Genomic DNA, 22,410 nt, shown 5'->3' on the forward strand with positions numbered 1-22,410 from the left:
CACCTGCCCTTTGTGTCATCTGCAAATTTCATAACCATATTTTGTAATACTTCAACCAAATGGTTTATCAATATGTTTATAACAGCCTGGAAGCCAGAAGGGAGCCCAACATGTGAAGCTATACATTTATTGGTTGTGATTTTCTTCTATCAACTCTGTATCCCTCTATTGGTAGCACAGACTAGTCTGTGTTTTGCTATTTTCTGCACCAGGATCTCACGGCAGACTTGGTCAAATACTTTGCTGAAATCAAAGTACACTATGTCCGTTGCATTCCTTGGGCTAATGATACTGATCGTTGTATCAAATAAGGAGGTCAAGTTAATTTGGCATGACATGTCATTGAGAAAGCCATGCTGGTTCCTGCCAGACAATACATTCTTTTCTCAACGCTCATAAAATGATTGCTTAACTGTTTGTTCCAGAATTATCCAACCCCCGACTTCTTTTTTTTTAAAAAAAAATGGAAGCAACATACTTCAATCCTCTGGCATCCTGTATCCATAAATTCACACCTTTATAGAGTAAATAGAGAACAACCCTGCAAGGAAACCTGCCTGTCTGATTTGGCTGAGTTTTTCCTCCCACTTGCATGGGAGAAATGATGCCTTCCATCATAAAGCCTGAATGGTTGTCATTTCTTATAAAACAAAAATAAAGCACCACAACCTGATTGGTTGTGTGTGTGTGTGTATGAGAGAGAGGGGGGGAGGGAGGGAGGGAGAGAGAGAGAGAGAGAGAGAATATGAATGAATGAATATGAATGGGATGTCTGGGGAACAGAAACTTTTGAATCTAAAGGTCCAATTTTTTAAAATTGAATTGAATTGAACTTTATTTGGCAAGCTTGATTCAACACATAAGGAATTTCTCTCTGGTACAGAAAAACACTCAGTGTTGCAAAGCATTATCATCATCATCATCAGTCTGCAAGAAATATCATTTGCCTATAAGCAAGGACTGGTGGGACCATAAATTAGAGAAAGTCATAGAAAACGAAGAAGCTAAATTTCCCTAGAACTTTAGAAGTGAAACAGACAAACACCTGCCACACAACACCCCAGACATAACAATTTTTGATAAGAAAGACCAAAAAAAGTCTGGATTGTGGATGTGGCAGTATCTGGACACAGCAGAATAGAAGAGAAAGAACTGAAGAAGATAACAAAATGCAAAGACTTACAAATAGAATGACCATGGCAAAAGCAAGCAAAGGTAATACCAATACAATAATGGGAACCTTGGGTGCAATCCCAAAACACTTGGAGCACCATTTGAACACCATCGGCATTGACAAGTTCACCATCAGTCAGTTACAAAAGGAGCTTTATTCGTTACAGCTTTCATCCTGCAATGATATCTGTAGCACCATAAAACATCCAGACGTGCCTATCTTAGGTCCTTGGAAAAGATTCAATAGGTAGACAAAAATGCCAAACCCAGTTTGAACATCTGGTTGACTATGTGACGAAGCATACTAATAATTAGTAAGTAGTCCCAAAGGTAATTGGTGCCTTGGATCTATACCCAAAACAACTGGAGCACTACTTGTGCACCATTGGCATTGACAAATTCACCATCAGTCAATTGCAAAAGGCGGCTTACACCCTGCGATGATATCTGTAGACCATAGAACATCCAGATGTGCCTATCTTAGGTCCTCAGAAAAGACTCAATAGGTAGACAAAAATGCCAAATCCTGTCTGAGCATCTGGCTGACTGCGAGAAATCATAATAATACCAATAAAAGAGGAGAGTAAAGAAGACAATAAAGTTAAATAATAATACTGTAACCATACTACATAGATAAATATACATAGACATTAGCACTGTAAGAATTAGGTGTTCGGCAACGTGATGGTATGAGGGAAGAAATTGTCCCTGTGTCTAGTTGTTACTTCTGATCTGCTCCTACCATATCTTGTTTTCATCCACCATATTGTTCTGATAGTGGTGATATCAAATTTGGTTCCACACACACCCCTGCCAAAACACATTACAAGAATGGGGATGAAGGTACAATTTAAGAAGAAGAATGTATGATTTGAATGGATAGCAAGAGACACCTCTTCAAAAAGATCGTTACTATCAAATGCAACAGTGTTGCCAAACAATATCTGCAGTACCTAGAAATATCTACAGACCCCTCACATCCTGGACATATATTGTTTCAACTTCTACCCTCAAAACGACACTATAAGGCACTGCACACCTGAACAACTAGACACAAGGACAGTTTTCCCCCGAATGCCATCACTCTGCTAAACAGTTAATTCCCATAACTCTGTCAAATTTACTAAGACTGTATTACTATTATTCTTCTCATCCTTCCTATTACCTATCTCTTCCCACTTACGACTATAACCATGTTGCTTGTATATTTACAATTTATATTATTTTGTTTCCTATTATGATTTTGATGTTTATTAGTAACCTATGACTATCACTAAGTGTTGTATCTTATGATTCTTGATGAATGCATTTTTTTCCTTTATGTACACCAAGAGCATATGCACCAAAGACAAATTCCTTTTTGTGTCCAATCATACTTGGCCAATAAAGAATTCTATTCATTTGGGTATATGTTGATGAAAAACTTAATAATATCAGCTATGGGAAGCATATGTAAATAAGAACTAGAACAGCACTGCATAAGTGGTCCTTGACTTACACCCACAATTAGATCCAGAACTTCCATTGCTAAACAAGGCAGTTATTTGAAAACTAGTCATATGCACTTTTGCCATGGTTGTTAAACAAATCACTGTAGCTGTTATCATGCAGTCATTGATTGAACCCAGCTTTCCCCATTGGCTTTCCCCATTAGCCGCTTGGGATGGTTGCATATGATAATCACATAACCCTGGGATGCTACAATCATTATAAATCAGGTTGGTTGCCAAGAGTCTGAATTCTCATTATGTGACATAGGGATGTTGCAATGGTCATAAGTGTGAGGACTGACTGTAAAAGTAAGTCACTTTTTTCACTGCTGTTGTAATTTTGCAGTTGCTAAATGAGTGGTTCTGAGTTGAAGACAATTGTATCATAGCTAATAGTTGGATACTTAGTCCAAGCTATCTTACAGAGTGGTACCTTGAGCTATCAGATCTGAGCTGCAAATGTCCAGCAGACGACAGCAAAGTATTAGTAGCCATCTGAATTTATGCAAACCAGATCTGGTAGCCGTAGAAACTGAAATGTCATAGTAAATAAATAAGCATACAGCTTCCACACTTAGCACTGGGCCTTTTTTTTTATTTCCCCAAACAAAATTTTATGAAGTCTTATCAGAAACCATCTTGTTCCTTCTTGCTTTCTCACGGTTATGATTGGCACTCAAAAATCACTGTCACGAAAAGAAAAAAGAAAGAAAAGGATTTGAATTTCTACACTTCATAGAAAGGTCTGTAAGCCCTTTGTATGGAAAGAATGGAATTCCGAGTTTACTTTAAAAACACCCAAATGTCTCTTCTGTGCTTGAATGTAAACACGTGCGCTTAAGAATGTAAATCCACAGCTTAAAATATATACTTTTTTTTTTCATGGCTGCATCTTTATGATCTGTACCTTTGTAGCCTTGTAAAGCTGTCAGGCTCTGGACATTTTGCATACTGAAGATTTATTTTTTTAATTTTGCCTGCAGCAAGGAACATGGATTTTGCAATTCTGGCTCCTCCTTCAGTGAAAAAAAAGCATACAAGTTCATAGAGTCGTCGTGTTTCCCACAGGGCTGACTTGCTTCTGGTCTCAGGCTTGAAACTCCAAAATCCCTTCAAAGCATATGGATTTTCCTTTCTGCCTGGGGTCGTCTGGTGCCTTCCTGGAGCCTTTCTGTGGGTCAGTCACACTTTCTCTCTGGATTTACTCAAGGGATCTGAAACCATCTGATCCACACCAGGTTTTTATTTTCTTCTCACCCAGGAAGCTTTCCAAGCTGACATGAACGCCGAGAGACTTTCTTACCGTTCAAGAGTAAGTACCGTCTTTCTTATTTGAGACAAGAGATTGTGTGTCTATCTAAGCTCTCTTTAGGGTCACTAGGTCACTGTCAAATCAGAAGACCGAGGGGATATGGGATTCTTACCAGTGGTTTAACCTTCTGCTGAAGAGCTGAAGAAACCCCAAAGTCAATCACTTGTTGCACATATTTTTTAACATTAACATGGATTTAGGTTAGACCGTTCAAAATTGTTTCAAATGTATAGTGTTACGTATAGATATAACAACACGTGTTGTCATTCATCCTCTGAGTTTGCTGTAGCATAGTTCCGGCTATAAGGCTCGTTATCACATATGTTAATTGTGATAATTGCAAGCCTCCTCAAGCACTGTGGTCATCATTAAACATTCATAATCACTGATTAGTTGAGTAAAGTTAAGCAAAAGACAGTTTTATTATTCATAGTAGTGACATCAATCTTGGTACTATTTGGGACCTAGACTTTTTTTTAGATATACATTTAAAGAATGTATACAATATATATATATAACAATATATATATATAACAATATATATATATATATATAATATATATATATATATAACTATATAACTATATAATATATATATATATATATATATATATATATATATATATATATATATATATATATATATATATATATATATATATATATAATATATATAATGTGATTATATATATATATATATATATATATATATATATATATATATATATATATATATATATATCTATTGCCATCCGGTTCTTATATATATTGTTATATATTGTTATATAAAACATTAAAATATATTAAAATATAAGTATACATTTAGATATGCATTTAAGAATGTATTATGAACTAATTCCAAATATGGGGTTACTTTTCCTATAGATTTTTTGGGGGGTATGTGTGTGTGGGGATGCTGCTTCTCAATTTTTATCTTATAGTAATTTGGTTAATTTGCCATGTGCTGTCATATGTTGCATTCTGGATAATGGAAATTGGTGTTTGGGCAGACACTTTTCATATTTAATCTTTATCATACTTGTAAATAGGTTTTAATGATAATATGGATGCAAGAATAAAAGCCAGTCCCTGATGAGAAGGCACAAATTAAGAATGTATGGAATCTCTATGAGCTATTTCCAGGTCTCATTTCATTCTCTCAACATTTGTGATAATTTGCAAGTTTCTTATCTTAGGTTTCTTATATTCTGCTGAACTAAAGCAGAACATACATTCTCATACCTCTTCCTGCCTTAAGGTGGCTTCCTATGTGTTTTTGCCCAAATTGGTATGTACAGGTGTATAGGAAAAAAAATAGGTTTCATTCTGTTTTGTACCTTTTGAATTTTCACTCTGCTCTTTTCTCATTATCACTTGGAATATCACAACGCCAAATTATCTCCTGAAGCATGTTGTTATTATTACAATGAAAGGTTAAGCCTGTACTACGGTATTCACTTAAAATCAGAATATGGCTCCTCAAATTTATGTTCTGAATTACAGACTTCAGTGAATTATATTTAAGATTTAAAAAGATGTTTCCATTTAAATATTCATGAAACATCTTTTTTCCTGCTATTTATCTAGATGAAATGATTTTCTACTTGAAGTTTTTAGTTGTTAGGAATTTCCATATTTCATCGAACTCTTAATATGGTTTGAACGGCTACAAGGACCTCTGAGGCAGAGAAACTTGTAGAAATGGTGTAAAATTAAATAAATAAATGGGCTTGTAGCTTACTTCGTATTACTTTAAAGTACGATGTCTCCTGTTCTAGTATGTGAGACAGACTTTGGGAGACTGGGCCAAGGATGTTACCAAGGGAACAGTAAAATAAGAGATAGTATAGCCCATAGTGGGATACTGAGCAGAGCAAGAGGCTCAGAAAAGGGACTCTACCTAGTTTCTCAGGCTGTAAAGAGAAGAGGGGAGAATTGTACTTTTAAATTTCCAAGATTAATGATGTTCATACTTGGTAGACCAGACAGGAAATACAACCAGATAAATTAATTCCACTTTATTGTAAATTTACACTGACAGAATCTTGCAGGGGTGGGATTCTACCAGTTCACACCTATTCGCTAGACCCAGTTGTTAACATTCTAAGCAGTTCGGAGAACCCGTTGTTAAAAGAAATTACTGGCCTAATCCTGTAAGAAAGGCAGGAAAGAAACATTCTGGTGTTGCTTATAGAAACTGTCTCTCCATTAACCCTTATTACATTCTTGGCAGGACTAGACTTCCTGTCTCAGGAACTTCTCGGGAGTTTTTTTCCCCTCCTTTGCTGGTACTTTGCTTGTGTGGAGTGACCGTTCAAAGTTACAATGCCACTGAAAAAAGTGACTTATGAACATTTTTCACACTTACGACTATTGCAGCACCCCAACAGTCATGAGAGGCCAGGCGAGGAGATGCGTGCCTCAATGTGAGTGATATTGAGTTGGCCACGCCCAGCCAATAACATGACCAACAAGCCACGTCCACCCAGTCACATGACCAACAAGCCACGCCCACCAACTAAGCCACACCCACAGAACCAGTTGTTAAAAAATTTAAATCCCACCTCTGGCTGAAAGTATAATTCTCCCACTCTCTCCTTTATGGCCTATGAAACTAGGGAAAGCCTCTTCCGAGCCTCTTGCCCCACCCACTATACAGCTGCTGACTATACTGTCCCTTATCTGTCTGTTTCCTTGGCAACGTCTCCTCACCCAGTCTCTCAAGGTCTTTCTCACATACTATTACATCTGGTCAATAATAAAAGCAGCCTATTTATATTGTAAAATAGTTTCTGTTTATTAAGTTAACATGCTATCACACCAGATTTTGTACTCTGATGATACATGGACTATTGCAATCGCAATGCAAATATTTGTGGGTTATACAGATTTCCAAGATTTTTGCCACAATTTTTCTGTGGTGTGTTTAATTTTTCTTGCATTGTTTTATACTTGGCACGTATAGTCTGATTATGCCTCCGCTGGAAGAAAAATGCCTTGGAACACATTGTAATACAGGTGTATTACTAACTGTGCCTTACCTTAGGAACAGTTCCCAGAAGTCTGTGTACCATGCTCTGGGATTTGAGGAGAGGAGATGCCCTGGCCATGGGAAAAGTATTCATTTCAGCTCTCTTTCTTCGTTGCTTCCCCCTTACCATTATTTCCTCCCTTACAATTTAGGAAGTTTGATCCTTGCAAACAGGTATTTAACCTCCAGTGTTGGAGCAATCAGAAGTTCTGGAGGCAGGTCATTCCACTGATAAATAGTTCTAGCTTTCAGGAAATTTCTCCTTATTTCTAGGTTCTCTCATTGATTTATTTCCACCCATTGCTTCTTGTCCTGCCTTCAGGTGCTTTGGAGAAAAAGTTGACCCCACCCCTTCTATGTGGCAGCCCCCTAGATATTGGAAAACTGCTATCATGTAGTCCTTCTTTTCATTAAACTAGACATATCCAATTCCTGAAACCGTTCTTCATACGTTTTAGCCTCCAGTCCCCTAATCGTCTTTGTTACTCTGCACTCTGCACTCTTTCTAGAGCCTCAGTATCTTTTTTATATTGTGGTGACCAAAACTGGATGCAATATTCCAAGGGTGGTCTTACCAAGGCATTATAAATTGGTATTAGCATTTCCTGTGGTCTTGATTCTATCCATCTGTTCATGCAGCCTAAGACTGCATTGGATTTTTTGGGCAGGTGCAGCACGCCACTGGCTCATATTTATTTTGTCCACTAGAACACTAGAGTTTTTTCTCACACTGATTACTTAACTCATGTGGATTATTGTGGAAGCATGTTAAAGTCCCTAGTGGGTTATTGTTATCTTCCCTTAGCCTAGTGCATGGAATGACACATGGGGAATCTGATGCCATCCTATCGCACCGGAATCCCCAGAGTCCACGTGTTCTGAGACTTGAGTCCATGCTAGTGTAAGTGAATCTTTTCAGGTGGCTTAGAAACAGTGGGTGTGGATGTGAGTCCTCAGTCTCCCTTTTAGAACCCCATTAATTACTGTTCCACTGTTTTGTTTAAGGAAAAGTGGAGGGGAGCCTACTCAGGTTGCAACTTGCATTATTAATTGCGTGCTTCAATGAACCAGTTTTCCACCAGTGATCTATCATCATAAATCAACCAATCAGCAGGGTGGTTCCTCAGTGGGGCTGAGGGAAATGATCAGGCTGATGTCAGCCTGGGTGTGCACAGGGCCTGAAGCTGAGGCAAAAAGCCCAATTTTATCATCTGACTGTCAGCATGGCAGGGAAAAGGGTGAAGCAGCCTACAGGCTTTGGCCTGCAAGAGTAGGGACAGCTGCGGAAGATGCCTGATAATCCTCCAGCAGGACTTTGAGAATCAACAGATTTGTCAGTGCATAGATTATTTGCATCTGCAAAACGTATTTTTTCTTTTTCTAAAAGAAATCTTAGAACTTCCATATCAGCTCACAAAAGGGGTTACATTTGGAGCGAAGGGCTCAGCTGATTAAATCCTGAGACCAAAATTTTCAGAATTGTCAGTGATCATATATCACATGTACAGATGAGCACTTAAATACATTTGATAAATAAATTAATATCTCATGATGAGTCAGTCCCAAAAAGGACTGTGGATTAAGTACGGAGACAATTAGCGAGTTCATGCTTTTCGTAGCATTTTACATTCATTATTTTAGTAATTCTGCTAAGTGCTTCCTAAAAGAGTCTAGTAGTGTTATTCTTGTAAGGAAAAATATCATGAAGATTGACAAATAGTTGTTCCTCAGCTTGTCAGCTTATGGTACAGAACAGATGTTTGCTGAGGGTTATCTGTTTTAGGCATGTGCTGCCTAAACACTGAGTTAAGATATAAATCCATGTGAATTGGACTTATATCTCCTGGTTCTCGTTTACTGTTCATATGAAAAATGCTCATTACAAAATGTAAGATTTCATAGCTGTGTTTTGAGATACTTCCTTACTGAATCTGGTTGGCTCTAAGAGAGATGTTGAACTGCCCTTACCACACAAACAAGCCTAAGCAGTGAATAATACCTTACATCTGAACCTGTAATGAATGCTATTCCCTCACATATTTAATGTTGGCACTGTCTGCTCAAACTGATATCTAATTGTGCCATGGGCGTCCCATTTGTGGTTGAACACACCCACTCAAAATGACTTCACCTGAGAATTAGCAATTCTAGAATCTGCAATTAAGAGTGCAGAGTTGCTGAAAAACAAGGTGAACCAGAAGAGGATAGGCTGAATAGACTAACAACTGATAGTGGATTTTCCATATTTGGGGGCTGGGAAAGATAATATAGCAGATACTTTTCATTTTAATATATGCTCACCCAAGAAACTGTCTGGCATCAGTTCTAGCAGATAGAAACATGGAATAGGCTCTAGGAAAACATATTTGTTTGAAAGACCACAAAAATGGCAACATTAGTGGCAGTGACTCTTTCACTGGAAATCAACTTATCATTGCCTACAATAGAAGAGAGACATAAGAAACAAGATTGTAGTACTGGTTCTAAGAGTTCTTCCTTGCAACCTTTAGCAGAATCTTATCTACTGCACCTCTTCCCAGTTGCCAAGCATTCTGTCTTCCCTGCTTCTCTCCCTCACTGCTCCTTCCATTCTTACTGGGCAGGATTGCTGCCCAGAGATGGCCTCAAGAAGTGTCAAAAAAAGTCAAATGGCAGCCATGACATCATCTTGACCATCCCTTTTAATGTGTGTTACACCTGCAGCGTGCATTAAAAAGAGGCGGTGTGATGATCCCATGGTACAATGGTATGTGGGGATGATCTTGCCAAGGCCATGGTCATGTAAGAGACAGTATAGTCTGCGGCTGAAGGGTAAGAAACTAGGGTAAGAAACAAACAACCTACTTTCTAATAAACAATTTGGTTTTAGAAAAAAACTATCCTGTAATCTGCAACTCTTACACTGCAAAAACATGTGGACTACACAACTCGATCAGGGCAAAGCAATAGACGCAATCTACATAGACTTCTGTAAAGCCTTTGATTCAGTGGTACACGACAAACTACTCCTAAAACTAAAATCTTACGGTATCTCTGGACACCTGCATAACTGGATAGAAACATTCCTGTCAACAGACAACAAATGGTCAAAATTGGGAGCGTCCTATCAAATTCTGTACCTGTCAACAGTGGTGTCCCCCAAGGCAGTGTTCTAGGACCAACTCTTTTCATACTCTACATAAATGACCTCTGTGATCATATCAAGAGCAACTGTGTTCTCTTCACTGACAATGTAAAGCTATTCAACACTACAGACAATACTGCTACCCTTCAAAAAGACCTTGACTATGTATCAGAATAGTCAAACAAATGGCAACTTCAAATCTCAACAAATAAATGCTCTGTCTTACATATTGGCAAAAAAAAATCAGAAAATAAAATACAGGCTGAATAGTCAAGACCTTGTTGATGATCCAGACTCTGTCAAGGATCTTGGAGTACTCATCTCTAATGACCTAAGTGCTAGAGCCCACTGTAACTACATAGCCAAAAAGGCGTTAAGATTTGTTAACTAATCTTACGTAGCTTTTTCTCTGGTAATATTACACTAATAACTAGAGCAGGGGTGGGCAAACTACGGCCCGCGGGCCACATCCGGCCCGTTGGTCTTTTTAATCCGGCCCGCCGAAGATTGGTACAGAATTAAGGTTTGATGTGAATGATTGAATGATTGCATTCATTTGATTTTGACTTGTAATGACAGGCATTTTGACACCAGGTGGCGGACCGTCTGTCAAATTTTAAAAGTCAATGAGGCCCCCGAGCCAAAAAGTTTGCCCACCCCTGAACTAGAGCATACAAAACATTTGCTAGACCAATACTCAAATACAGCTCATCAGTCTGGAACCCACATTGTGTATCTGATATTAACACAGTTGAGAAAGTCCAGAAATATTTCACAAGAAGAGTTCACCACTCCTCTACTCTACTTCTAGACCTAGAAACCTAGAACTACGCCGCCTTCAGTCCGATCTAAGTATAGTATATAAAATCATACTTTGCAATGTCCTACCTATCATGAATACTTCAGTTTCAACCATAACAACACAAGAGCAAACAATAGATACAAACTCAAAGTTAATCGCACCAAACTTGATTGCAGGAAATACAACTTCAGCAACAGAGTGGTCAATGTCTGGAATACTCTACCTGACTCTGTGGTTTCTTCCCCAAACCCCAAAAACTTTAACCTTAGACTGTCTACTATTGACCTCACCCCTTTGCTAAGAAGTCTGTAGGGGGCATGCGTAAGCGCACCAACGTGCCTACTATCCCTGTCCTATTGTTTCTTTTATTTTTTTATTTTTCTTATATGTATCCATGTATTCATACCTATGTTTTTTACTTATACCTATTATCTTGTAAACAATTGACAAAAATAAATAAAAATAAATAAATAAATAAATTTGTCAATGAAAGATTGTAGCTTCCTTCAAGATTCAGGAACCTGGACCAAAGCTGACTGCCCAGCAGCCTAGCATCAAAACTGAGGCCTCTTCAGAAGGATCTGCTGCCCTCAACCCATCTCAGTCCCATAAGCAATCCCTCTCAACACTAAGCAAAGATGGGATAAAGATAATCCCTAAGTCAGAACTTTAGATTTTGTATTGACCACTTGTTTTATCTTCAAGTCTTTTTCCAGTAGTTGATGATCCTATACACGAACCAGACAGGAGGTTTTAAATGCATCGAGTTGATGCATTTCTAATCGTATTTCAGACTGTATTGTTTTTTCTTTATGGCTGCAAGATTGGGAAAGGGCTCTCTTCATATTTTAATTGTTCTGTTTATGATACTGTCTCTTTAGTTTCTATCGATAATCATGCAAATGATTATAAAATTCAAGTGTTAATTTCTGTTTAATGAAATGCTAATTTGACAGTTATGTTAAACCATTTCTTTTATAGTTGGAACAAGTGGAGGATTTTCTAGGACTGTAATGTGAGCATCCATTTTTGTGAAATTATAATGCCAATAACTCTGTTATATAAATAAATCACAGTGAGCCCAAGTTTTGTTTTCTTTCCACTTTTCTGTCAGAGTTTTAGCATACTTTAAGCATACTTTAAATTAAGAATTAACCAAGTTACACAGTAGTTCCTTTATTTGTTTTCCAAATTTAGATCTCACTATGCAAGTAACTCTGGATAGTTTACAAATATAAACCATAAAGCCATATACAAGAGAGGCATAATTAAAAGCAAAATTAAAACAGAGTGAAGAATAAAATAAAAACAGTATTAAAAAGGCAAATTAAAAGGCGGTTGCATGCCACATCAATTGACAGAGCCAGATCTTCATGCTCTTCCAGAAGCCAAAAGAATGGGGGCCAAGCTTACCTCTGGGGGCAAGATATTTCATAGAGTGGAGGCAGAGAATAGCAATAGCGCTTAGAACAATATACTGCCCCATTGTGCTTTAAAGCACTTTTTGGGTGCTTTACAATGTCAGCATATTGCCCCAACAATCTGAGTCTTCATTTTACCGACCTCGGAAGGGTGGAAGGCTGAGCCAATCTTGAGTCCCATCAGGATTGAACTCCAGGCTATGGGCAGAGTTGCCTGCAATACTGCTTTCAAACCACATTTCAGGTTCAGAGAAGTTATAGAAAGCAACACTAAATTTAATATTGTGTTATTCAAATTCACATTAATGCCAGCTAGCTGTACTATATCTTTATGTTTAGCAATACAAGGTATTTTTCTTCCTGCTGGCATCTAATTTTATGTACCTCTCTACTTCTTGTAAAAGATTTTGTTTGAGACTGGAATAGTTACATACTCAAGGGTTCCTAGGGAAATAGTCTCGATCTGGATATTTTGGGTAGCTGATCGTGGTACAAGAGCTCCGCATTGCCATTCCACCTTTTGTTTTTCCAAGTTTCTATAGACAAGTATTTTTCCAACTTGGCAATTTTAAGTTTTGTGGGCTTCAACTGCCAGAATTCACAAGCCAGCCCACATCTTAAAAGTTGCCATGTTGGAAAAACGCTGGTCTACACTGAATCATTGGGTGTCTTTGCGAACACAGCCAATATTTTCCAAAATGGGTTGTGTGAGACAATTTCTTAAAATTAAATTCTACCCAGAACAAGTTTAATTACTATTCAATTTGAGAATGTGGCAATGTTGTACACCCATGTTCAAAATAGAAACCTCCATACATTAATGATCAGAACAATATTTTTGAAGCCATTCATTTTTTATTTTATTTTTCTTCTTCACTGCATTTTGCTGCTGTAAAAAAAGAAAAGACAAAAGAGGTTATGAAGAAAGTTGGTTTGAAAGGACTGAATATTCCTAAATTTTAGTATTTTCTTGTCTATTTCAGCTGTCCTTTGTTTCTTACAATGGGACTGTTTCTCAGTTTCACCCTCTGATTTACCGTAGTGGCTACCATAGCTCCTGCTTCCTGCTTATGCCCAGCAACTAAGCCCTTGTTACAAGCAAATTGAAAGTTCTAGCTTCTATACATCCTGAGCTTGATGATTTGTTTAATAGGATAAGCATTCTTATAAATTCAATAAAAATTATACCGGAGGTTTCAGTTTGTTAAGGCACAGTTCCCTGGGTTCCGCATGAGTATCCAGTAAGTGTGTGTGCATGCTTAATTCCATTTACACGAACAGCAAGCACATGCGCACACCACTCATGCAAATGGAGTGTGCATGCACACACTTGCCCACTGCTTGCACAAGTCGGGATCCGTGCATGCTCAATCACTGTTTCTGCAGCATGGTTGCAAACACCTCCCAGCCCACTAGTGGGCTGAGAAGGCCCAGAGGTTGGGGACCTCTGTGTTAAGGTGTTCATTTGCCTTCATGGCGCAAGAAGCACAACGGTTTCTCACGTCCAGCTATTTGCTTGGCATGTCCTTTAAGTGCTCTCCAGAATGCAACCCCTTCTTTTTAATCAGAACAACATATGTTGATTGTTCACAAATGGACAAACATGCACTTTCTTATTACTGGAGAAAGTTTTTGCTGGAAGAAGCTCAGCATATTGAATGAGCCAAATTGTTCTGTTTCTGCTTCTGCTTCACCTATCTTCATCATTGCTTATCACACCATCAGATTGTACATTAACTGAAATGATTGATCATCTAAGGAATTGCTGTGGTGTGTTTTTTTTTTACTGATTGCTAATCTAGGATTCAAAAAAAGAAGGTAATCTATATTGATATCAAGTTACATAAGATTTAGTTCTGCCAGGCCTTTCAATCACACAAATAGAAAATGGATCCAGACTACTATGTCCAATTATTTACAACAATGCTTGCAAAATTTTAATGCTTTAATGTTACCATTTTAATGTCTATACTTACCCATTTTTATCAATATTTTTATTATCTTGGCAAACAATCTGAAACTGTTCAGCTGGTAAACCTGAATTAGCAGTTTAAGCTTTTTCACTGTCACTCATATTGGTATGAGGGTGGAAGTATGAACTTCCAATCTCATGGCATATGGTGTATTGCATATGAATCAGTGTTGGTAAAGCATATAGGATATTGGTTTCTTAAAATACACTGCAATATACTTTCATAGATAATTCACTCTATGGAAACATTGGTTTTATTTCTTTGGAGAAGTCTAGATCCAAAAAGCAGTTCCACACATTTTTATTCTGTGCTGGAACAGATTTTCAAGGTGCAAGTGCATTTCATTATTTTTTTATGGAGAACTCTTAAGTAACTGCAGCTATAACTGATTTTGAGGCTGAAATGCAAGATTCATAATACAGGGGTCCAACAATGAAACAGCCAATGGTTGGTGATGGTCTCAGAGTGGTATAGCTTCAACACCCAGATTGTGAAGTTTGTGCAGACACCTGTCCTTCTCTCCATTTTTAAAAAGCACCTTATAGCCAGACAGGCAATGACCTTCCAGGCATGTACATGGTTAAAGATGAGGAAGAGGTAGATAATCCCAATTCACAGTCAAATGGAGTGTAATTTCAAAAATAGATTAACATAAGTAAACCAATTTATCCCCGCTATGCTGTTATAAAAATGTTTTGAACATTTGTTTAATTGCGTGAATGTTTTCTGAGTTTTTAAAATTCACAGCTGGTTTTTTGCTTTGTATCAGGAACATCCGTTATGCTGTTAGTATAAGGGGAGAAAGGAATATTAGTTGTGTGCTTCAGAAGTGAAATAATGCACAAGTAAGTTGAAAATCTGGTAAAAACACACTACAAATGCTTTAGAGAAATGCACCCCATAATGAACAATAGGTTTGCTTAATGAGTGCAGATTTGCTTAACAATTGGTGATTTACTTACAATTGTAAAATCACAAGTCACGTGATGTCCTGCTTTATGACTGTTGCAACTTACGACCATAACGGGCAGGCTCCATTACAGATGTAAATTGAAGACTGCCTGTACAGTATTCCTCCAACTACAGAGGACATCGCCACTGCCCCAAGACAAAGTCATATGTTTCTTTCAGAGCTTGATTTTCCACTTCCCCCTTATTTCTATTATAGCGGAGTTTCGATAGACAAGCTAAGGTAAGCTAAAGTATAATTTTTCAGATAGAGGAAGTTCTCTGCTATAATCAAGTCAAATACACAGTCTTAACAGTTTAATGGCCCTGAGCACAGAGTGAATGTGTAGGCATAAACAGCTGAGAATATGCCAAAAATTACTTGATAGTATTTAATTGACTGCAGGTGGCCGTGCTGGAAATCAATGGTCACTGCAAGGTAAAGCTCTAGATTAAGGCTGCTATGATTCATTCACATCTACATGCCCTTTGCTCTTCACATTTTGAATCTATTTTAAAAAGCTTTTACATGCATCACTTTTTCTCTCTCCAGTTGCCTTAGTTCACATTAATACAGGTAGTCCTCAACTTACAACAGTTTATTTCGTGACCGTTCAAAGTTACGTCATTGAAAAAAGTGGATTATGGCCATTTTTCACATTTATACCCTTGCAGCATTCCCCTGGATCACCTATTCAAAATTCAGATGACTGCCGGGCGATTGATTCATATTTATGACGGTTGCGGTGTCCTGGGGTCATGTGATCACCTTTTGTGACCTTCTGACAAGCAAAGTCAATAAGGAAACCAGATTCACTTAACAACTGTTTTGCTAATTAGGGTTGACACCATAACCATGTGACTAATAGAATTTTTTATTAGCTAAGTGTGATTGGACACACAAGGAATTTGTCTTGGTGCAAATGCTCTCAGTGTACATAAAAGAAAAGATACATTCATCAAGAGTCAAGAATCATAAGGTACAACAATAATAGCCATAGGGTACAATAAGCAATCAAATCATACTAGGAAACAGTCAATAAAAATTGTTAGGGTACAAGCAACAAGGTTACATTCATAAGTGGGAGGAGATGGGTGAAAGGAAGGATGGAGGATTAATAGTAATAGTAATAGTAATGCAGACTTAGTAAATAGTTGGACAGTGTTGAGGGAATTATTTGTTTAGCAGAGCAATGGCGTTCGGGGAAAAATGTCCTTGTGTCTAGTTGTTCTGGTGTGCAGTGCTCTATAGCGTCATTTTGAGGGTAGGAGTTGAAACTGTTTATGTGCAGGATGTGAGGGCTTTGTAAATATTTTCACAGCCCTCTTTTTGACTCGTAGTGTTTAGGTCTTCAATGGAAGGCAGGTTGGCAGTAATTGTTTTTTCTGCAATCCTAATTACTCTCTGAAGTCAGCGTCTGTCTTGTTGGGTTGCAGAACCAAACCAGACTAATTTAACAATTGCAGCGATTCACTTAACAGCTGTGGCAAAACAGGTTGTTAAATGGGGCAAAACTCATTTAACAATTGTCTCATTTAGCAACAGAAATGTTGGGTTCAATTGAGGTCTTAAGTCGAGGACTACCTATATTTTTCAGTTTAAGTATTAGAATTTCTGATCTTTGAGTAACACTATGGATTTCAGTTGTTGACAAAAATTAACTACATGAAAGACATCAGTTCAGCAGTTCGATTCTCACTGGCTCAAGGTTGACTCAGCCTTCCACTCTTCCGAGGTTGGTAAAATGAGGACCCGGATTGTTGTGGGCAACATGTTGGTATTTTCTGTATTGTACCTAGTGGATGTGGGGGAAATCATTTTATGCACGTATCATTTTTACCCAATTTTTCAAACCTTTTTTTTAAAAAAAGCTAGAAGGGCCTAATTTACATATGCTATTTAATCATATTAGATGGGGTTTGCCCATCATGCTATATTTATTTTTATTTATTTTCCACCTTTATTATTTTTGTAAACAATTCAAGGTGACGAATATACCTAATACTACTTCTTTCTCTTAAGTTTCCCACAAAAACAACCCTACAAAGTGGGTTGGGCTGATGGAGAGTGATTCACTCAAAGTCACCCAGCTGGCTTTCACGTCTAAGGTCAGGCTAGAACTCCAATCACCTGGTTTCTAGCTTTGTATCTTAACAAATAGACCCAACTGGCAAATAAGCAAACTACCTTAGGGATTAATAGGGATTAAGTTAACGTTTATTAATGAAGCTGTGTTTGCTTCTGCTTTTTGATCCAATGGAAATAATAAAGAGCAGGCACCCCTCCTAAACTCAAAAACAATTTTGTTAATCATAGCAGATTAATTAAATGTCATTACATACAAGGCACATCGTATTTTAAAACATGTATTTTACAGTGTTTATTTTTCCTTCAAGTCAGTGTTGATGTCTGGTGACTGCCTGGACTTGATTCTGCAGTTTTCTATGCAAGGTTTTTCTGAAGTGGTTTGCCATTGCCTCTCTCCTACAGCTGAGAATATGTGACTGGCCCAGAGTCATCCAGCTGGCTTTACACCTAAGTTAGGACTAGAACCCTCAGTCTTTTGGTTTCTAACCTGATGCCTTAGCAAAACTGGCTGAGGAATTCTGGGAGTTGAAGTCCAGAAGTCTTAAAGTTGCCAAGGTTGGACACCCCTGCCTTAGCCTATCAAATCAATACAATGAATAAAATTGGAATAAAAAATACGAGTCCAAAATTACTTAGTTAGCTAGCTAGCTCTCTAGTTAGTTAGATAGATAGATTATGATAGTTATGATATTTTCAGCTGCAACACTGAATGAGATATTGAATGAGATAAGAAAATGTTGCCTTACTAGCTATATACACTTTAATGCTTGGCTACAAAAGCCTTCTTTTTATTAATTTTAGGCTGTAGCATTAGCAAATTATTCTGCTTTAGCTGTTTTTCTTGGCCATGCTCTCATTGTTTTATAAGTCAGTCTAAATTAAACTGCAAGGCATAAAATTGGTGTAGTGTGCTTACAACTAGTGGACTCTATTAAAGCCACGAGTAGCATGCACAGGTAAGTAAGAACTCATATTTTCAGCAGATTTGGCATACTGGCACCGGATAAAACAATCCTTTAGAATTAAAACAAGCATTTTCAATAGTGGAGTGGTTTGTTAAGAGAACCTCTCAGTCATTGCATTGTCCACCTGTAGCCTACCATATCCCACTATTACAGGTTCTTACCTATACGAGCAGCAATGGTGGGAGATGGCAGACTGTAGGTGGAGTCCATTTCATGACCATTCATTCAGTGACTGTTTGAATTTACAACGATGCTGAAAGAGTGGTTGTCACGACTGGTCATACTACTTACAGCCATCTCAGTTAGCCCCAAGGTCATGTGATTGTGAATTACAATCTTCCCTGTCAACTTCCAACAAGCAAAGTCAGTGGAGAAACAGAAGGGTCCATGTCTAAACATCCTTAACCCATGGAGAAACTGGCAGGAAGTTGCAAGTCCCATGAGTCACATAAGATCTGCGCTTAATACTTGTCGTGTTCCTTGCTTAGCAACAACAACAACCAGGACTGCTATAAGAGCCATTGCGGAGTAGTGCTATTATGCAGGGTTTTTTTATTTACGACTGTCACTTAATGACAGAGTCTCTTTTCCCAATTAGTATTGTTAGATGAGCATGTGAGTAGATGCCAAGAGAACCTGATGAGGTCAGTACTTCTCAAATAAGCAACTGTGTTGACCTGATGCTTAGTTAATTGTAAGCTGTAAGCTTGTTTCACTGTGGCTTCCAGTATTTATATGACAAGATTGCATAAATTCTATGTCTGTTTCAAAAATTTCACAGTGGCACATTTCTTTTTCCCTAATACATTGTTCTTTAAAAATATACTGTATGTACTGTGCTTTACCTCTGTATTGAGTGTTTTTTTATGCACATTTTCACTGTGAACTACATCAAAAAGTTTAAAAAGTATTGGCATATTCAATGCTGTTGGGGAAATATGAATGAGTTAGGTTGCATAAAGGTGCAATCTGGATTAATTTCTTGAAGTTTTCTTTGAAGGATCCTATTTCTCTATTGCTAGTGAATCATATGGCAAATAAAAGAATATACTTCACCTTTTCTTTGGTATTCCTTAGCAATTGGCCATGCTAATTGAGGCTGGTAGAATTGGACAGGCCAACAACTAAAGAATGTCACAAGCAAAACAACAACAACACTTAGACTTATATATTGCTTCACAGTGCTTTACAACCCTCTCTAAGCGGTTTACAGAGTCAGCCTATGGCCCCCAACAATCTGGGTCCTCATTTTACTGACCTCAGAAGGATGGAAAGCTGAGTCACCCTTGAGCCAGTGAGCTTCGAACTGCCAAATTGCAGTCAGCCTGCAGTCAGCAGAAGTATCCTGCAGTACTGCATTTTAACCACTGTGCCACCACAGCTCATAAACATAATTGTGACGGCATAAATAATCTAGCAGAAGTTAAAAATAGTATAGTTATGACATTTGCTGCCATTCAATATAATTACCACTTAAGTTAGATGTCCCTAAAAGAGGGACAGAAATGATTGAAATACCAAGTTATTATTATCTATGAATATTGTTGGCTGCTGCTATTTCTGGAAACATCAGCAGAATACCTTGAATTTCATCTGCTATAATCTTTCTACAAACTATATAAGAAGATTATTTAAACCCTAAGCTCAGAGCTGATGAGGTTTGTCTATATGGCCCCATGCCCTGTGCATCTCCAAAGCACTATTTTTGAAATGGTCAGAAACCCATGGGGTGACTAAATTATAGCAGTGCAATTCCTGACCAATGTTAAGCAGCGGGGGGGAGGGGGAACCTAATTATATTTCTGACAAAGGTTAACACACCTATTAACCTTCATAGATTCCCCACCATCATCTCCAAGCAAAAGTGGAAACTAATTAAACTTTCCCTGAGCCACACAAAAAAATAATCACTTTAGTACCTCACTTCCCAAGACCACAGCTGAGCAGAATATAACTACAAAAAATGTTCTCCGGTCTTGGTTTAGGCTGTTTTTATGGCCTTGGACACTATCATTTCCTTTATTGATAAGAAAAGTATATAATATGCATCCATCCAAAGAAAGCAATAAAAAAATCCCTACAGACTTGGAAATCTTTGTTATCTGATAGCTAAGGACTCTATTACCCTCCTGTGCAAGATGATAAAATGCCAAAATATGTGGCTGTGACATGTGACAGAATAGTAAACGCATGACAGCAATCAGGGAGTGCCCAGGTATTCAAAAACCAGTGTGTTCAAAGTTCTAGTTTACCTGAACATAAACATTGTGTTAAGAGTCATATTTTTTTTCAGAATGGTTAACCCATGAACTCTTTCTTTGATCTACATTACAAACTGAAGTAGCAAATTGTCTCTGTATCATAAACTTACGCAGACCATCATAAGTGAATATGGTTCATTGCCCCTCAGACAAATACATTTCCATTAGCCTATCTGATCTCTTTTATAGAAGGGTCCATTCAGAAGTGCTGTATGTTTCAGGCAATCACAGTCCCTTTTTGCTATTCATTAGGGGAGCTGTGTTATTTTTTTTTTAGGTTTTCGGGGGTGGGGGGAGGAAGACAAAAAAAATTGCTGCTGTTTGAAGAGATCCTTTAATTAGATAACTCCTTAGAGTGAGTGCAGAGAGGAATCCTTTATAAAAGTGGTTTCTACTTTAATTAGTAGCAAAGATATCAGTCACCTTCATAAGTGAGGCAGGGGGCTCAGAATGCCTAAAGCAATGTTCCTTGATTTTTTTCCTCTCAAGACTCTTTCCACTTTTAAAAATTGCAGATGACCTCAAAAGAGCTTTTGTTTCTGTGGGTTATATGTCTACCATATTAAAAATTAACCTTGGTGCATTTGCTGCCTCTACTGCTTCCCCCAATTGTTGGAAGGGGTGCTAATATTATGCAATTTTGCAACATAGTCTGGCAAATAATTTGGTTTTGGGATTTGAGACTTGGGATTTGAGGGTCTAAAACATCATGGCATCATGATGTTTTGTGTGTTATTTCATAATTATTTTGATGAAAGTAGCAAGCTCCTGCAGACATTGCTGGGAGTTGTTTTTTTCTGAGGTCTCAAAGCTTTGAATTATATTCAAAGGATGTGAATTCCTATTCTTTTGTTTTGCACACTACTGTGTAATCCCTTGAAGGATTTTCCAGGTATCGTGCCACAGATACAAATGTCTTTGTGAATGCTTCTCTATAACTAGAAGACCATTGTCATTTCTTGCCATCAGTGTTCTAGCAGTGGGAAGGAAGCATTTTGGTATTTGACTGGCTTTAATTTGATCTCTCCAAAGCCCTCTTGTTTTCCTAACGTATTTCCAGAACAAGGTGAAAAATACATCAAGTGTAAATCTGGTGTATGTTTTTCCTTTCTATTGTGAGGAAATATGTAGAAGGAAGATGAGGAAGAAAAGGAAAGAAGTTATGCAGCCTGAATTTTATGCTTTACCTACAAAGAAATAGAGGGAGAGTCATGTAGATCTATTTCAAGCTATTTAGCTTTCATCAGCTAGCCATACCCTTCTGGGATTCATGCACCCTGAATTAAGAATTCTTTAGAGGCCTAGAAAGAAGTATTTCATTGGCTTAATGCTTTATGCTTAAAACAGAAATACTTGAAGAGCCATATATCAGCATTTGTTTACATTATAATTTAATATGGTCAATGGCAGAAAATGACAAGCATTGTTGAGATATAGTTCATCATTAACATGAGCTGCATTGTTAAATCCTTTTCTTGGCCAATTGAGACCTCCTTAATTTTGCTTAATTCAATACTCTGCCCAAAACTACCTTGAGGTAAGAAGGGTGACCCATAAATTTTATAAATAAAATATATTATTTAATTGCTACTTCCTTGCTTAAAGTTTGTAATGATTCCTGGTGATTTGCAAGAACCTCAAAATAGGCCCCCCAAAAGAAAATGCCAGCATGCACTAAACAACACCCATCATTCCTCAACAATTTTGGATAATTACTCAGTTTGATTGCCATTCCATTCAAGAAGCTGTTACTATTTGGGTTTCTGAAAGTTAATGAACAGGACAGTAGCCAGAAAAACCAAGACATTCCAGCTTCCACCT

General features: G+C 37.6%; 1 protein-coding gene across 1 annotated transcript in view; it reads left to right on the forward strand.

Annotated features, from left to right (window-relative positions):
* The window catches only part of PRLR (prolactin receptor), a 157,426-nt gene that overhangs the window by 43,268 nt on the left and 91,748 nt on the right, over positions 1–22,410 (forward strand). The window contains exon 2 of the mRNA XM_087958526.1: positions 3,647–3,975. The gene's annotated coding sequence lies outside the window, so the exon portion shown is untranslated. The remainder of the gene's footprint in view (positions 1–3,646; positions 3,976–22,410) is intronic.

The sequence above is a fragment of the Notechis scutatus genome, chromosome 2 (genome assembly GCF_049901735.1).
Source record: "Notechis scutatus isolate UNSWTSFEM ecotype Mainland chromosome 2, rNotScu1.2, whole genome shotgun sequence".
In the NCBI taxonomy this organism is placed as follows: Eukaryota; Metazoa; Chordata; class Lepidosauria; order Squamata; family Elapidae; genus Notechis; species Notechis scutatus.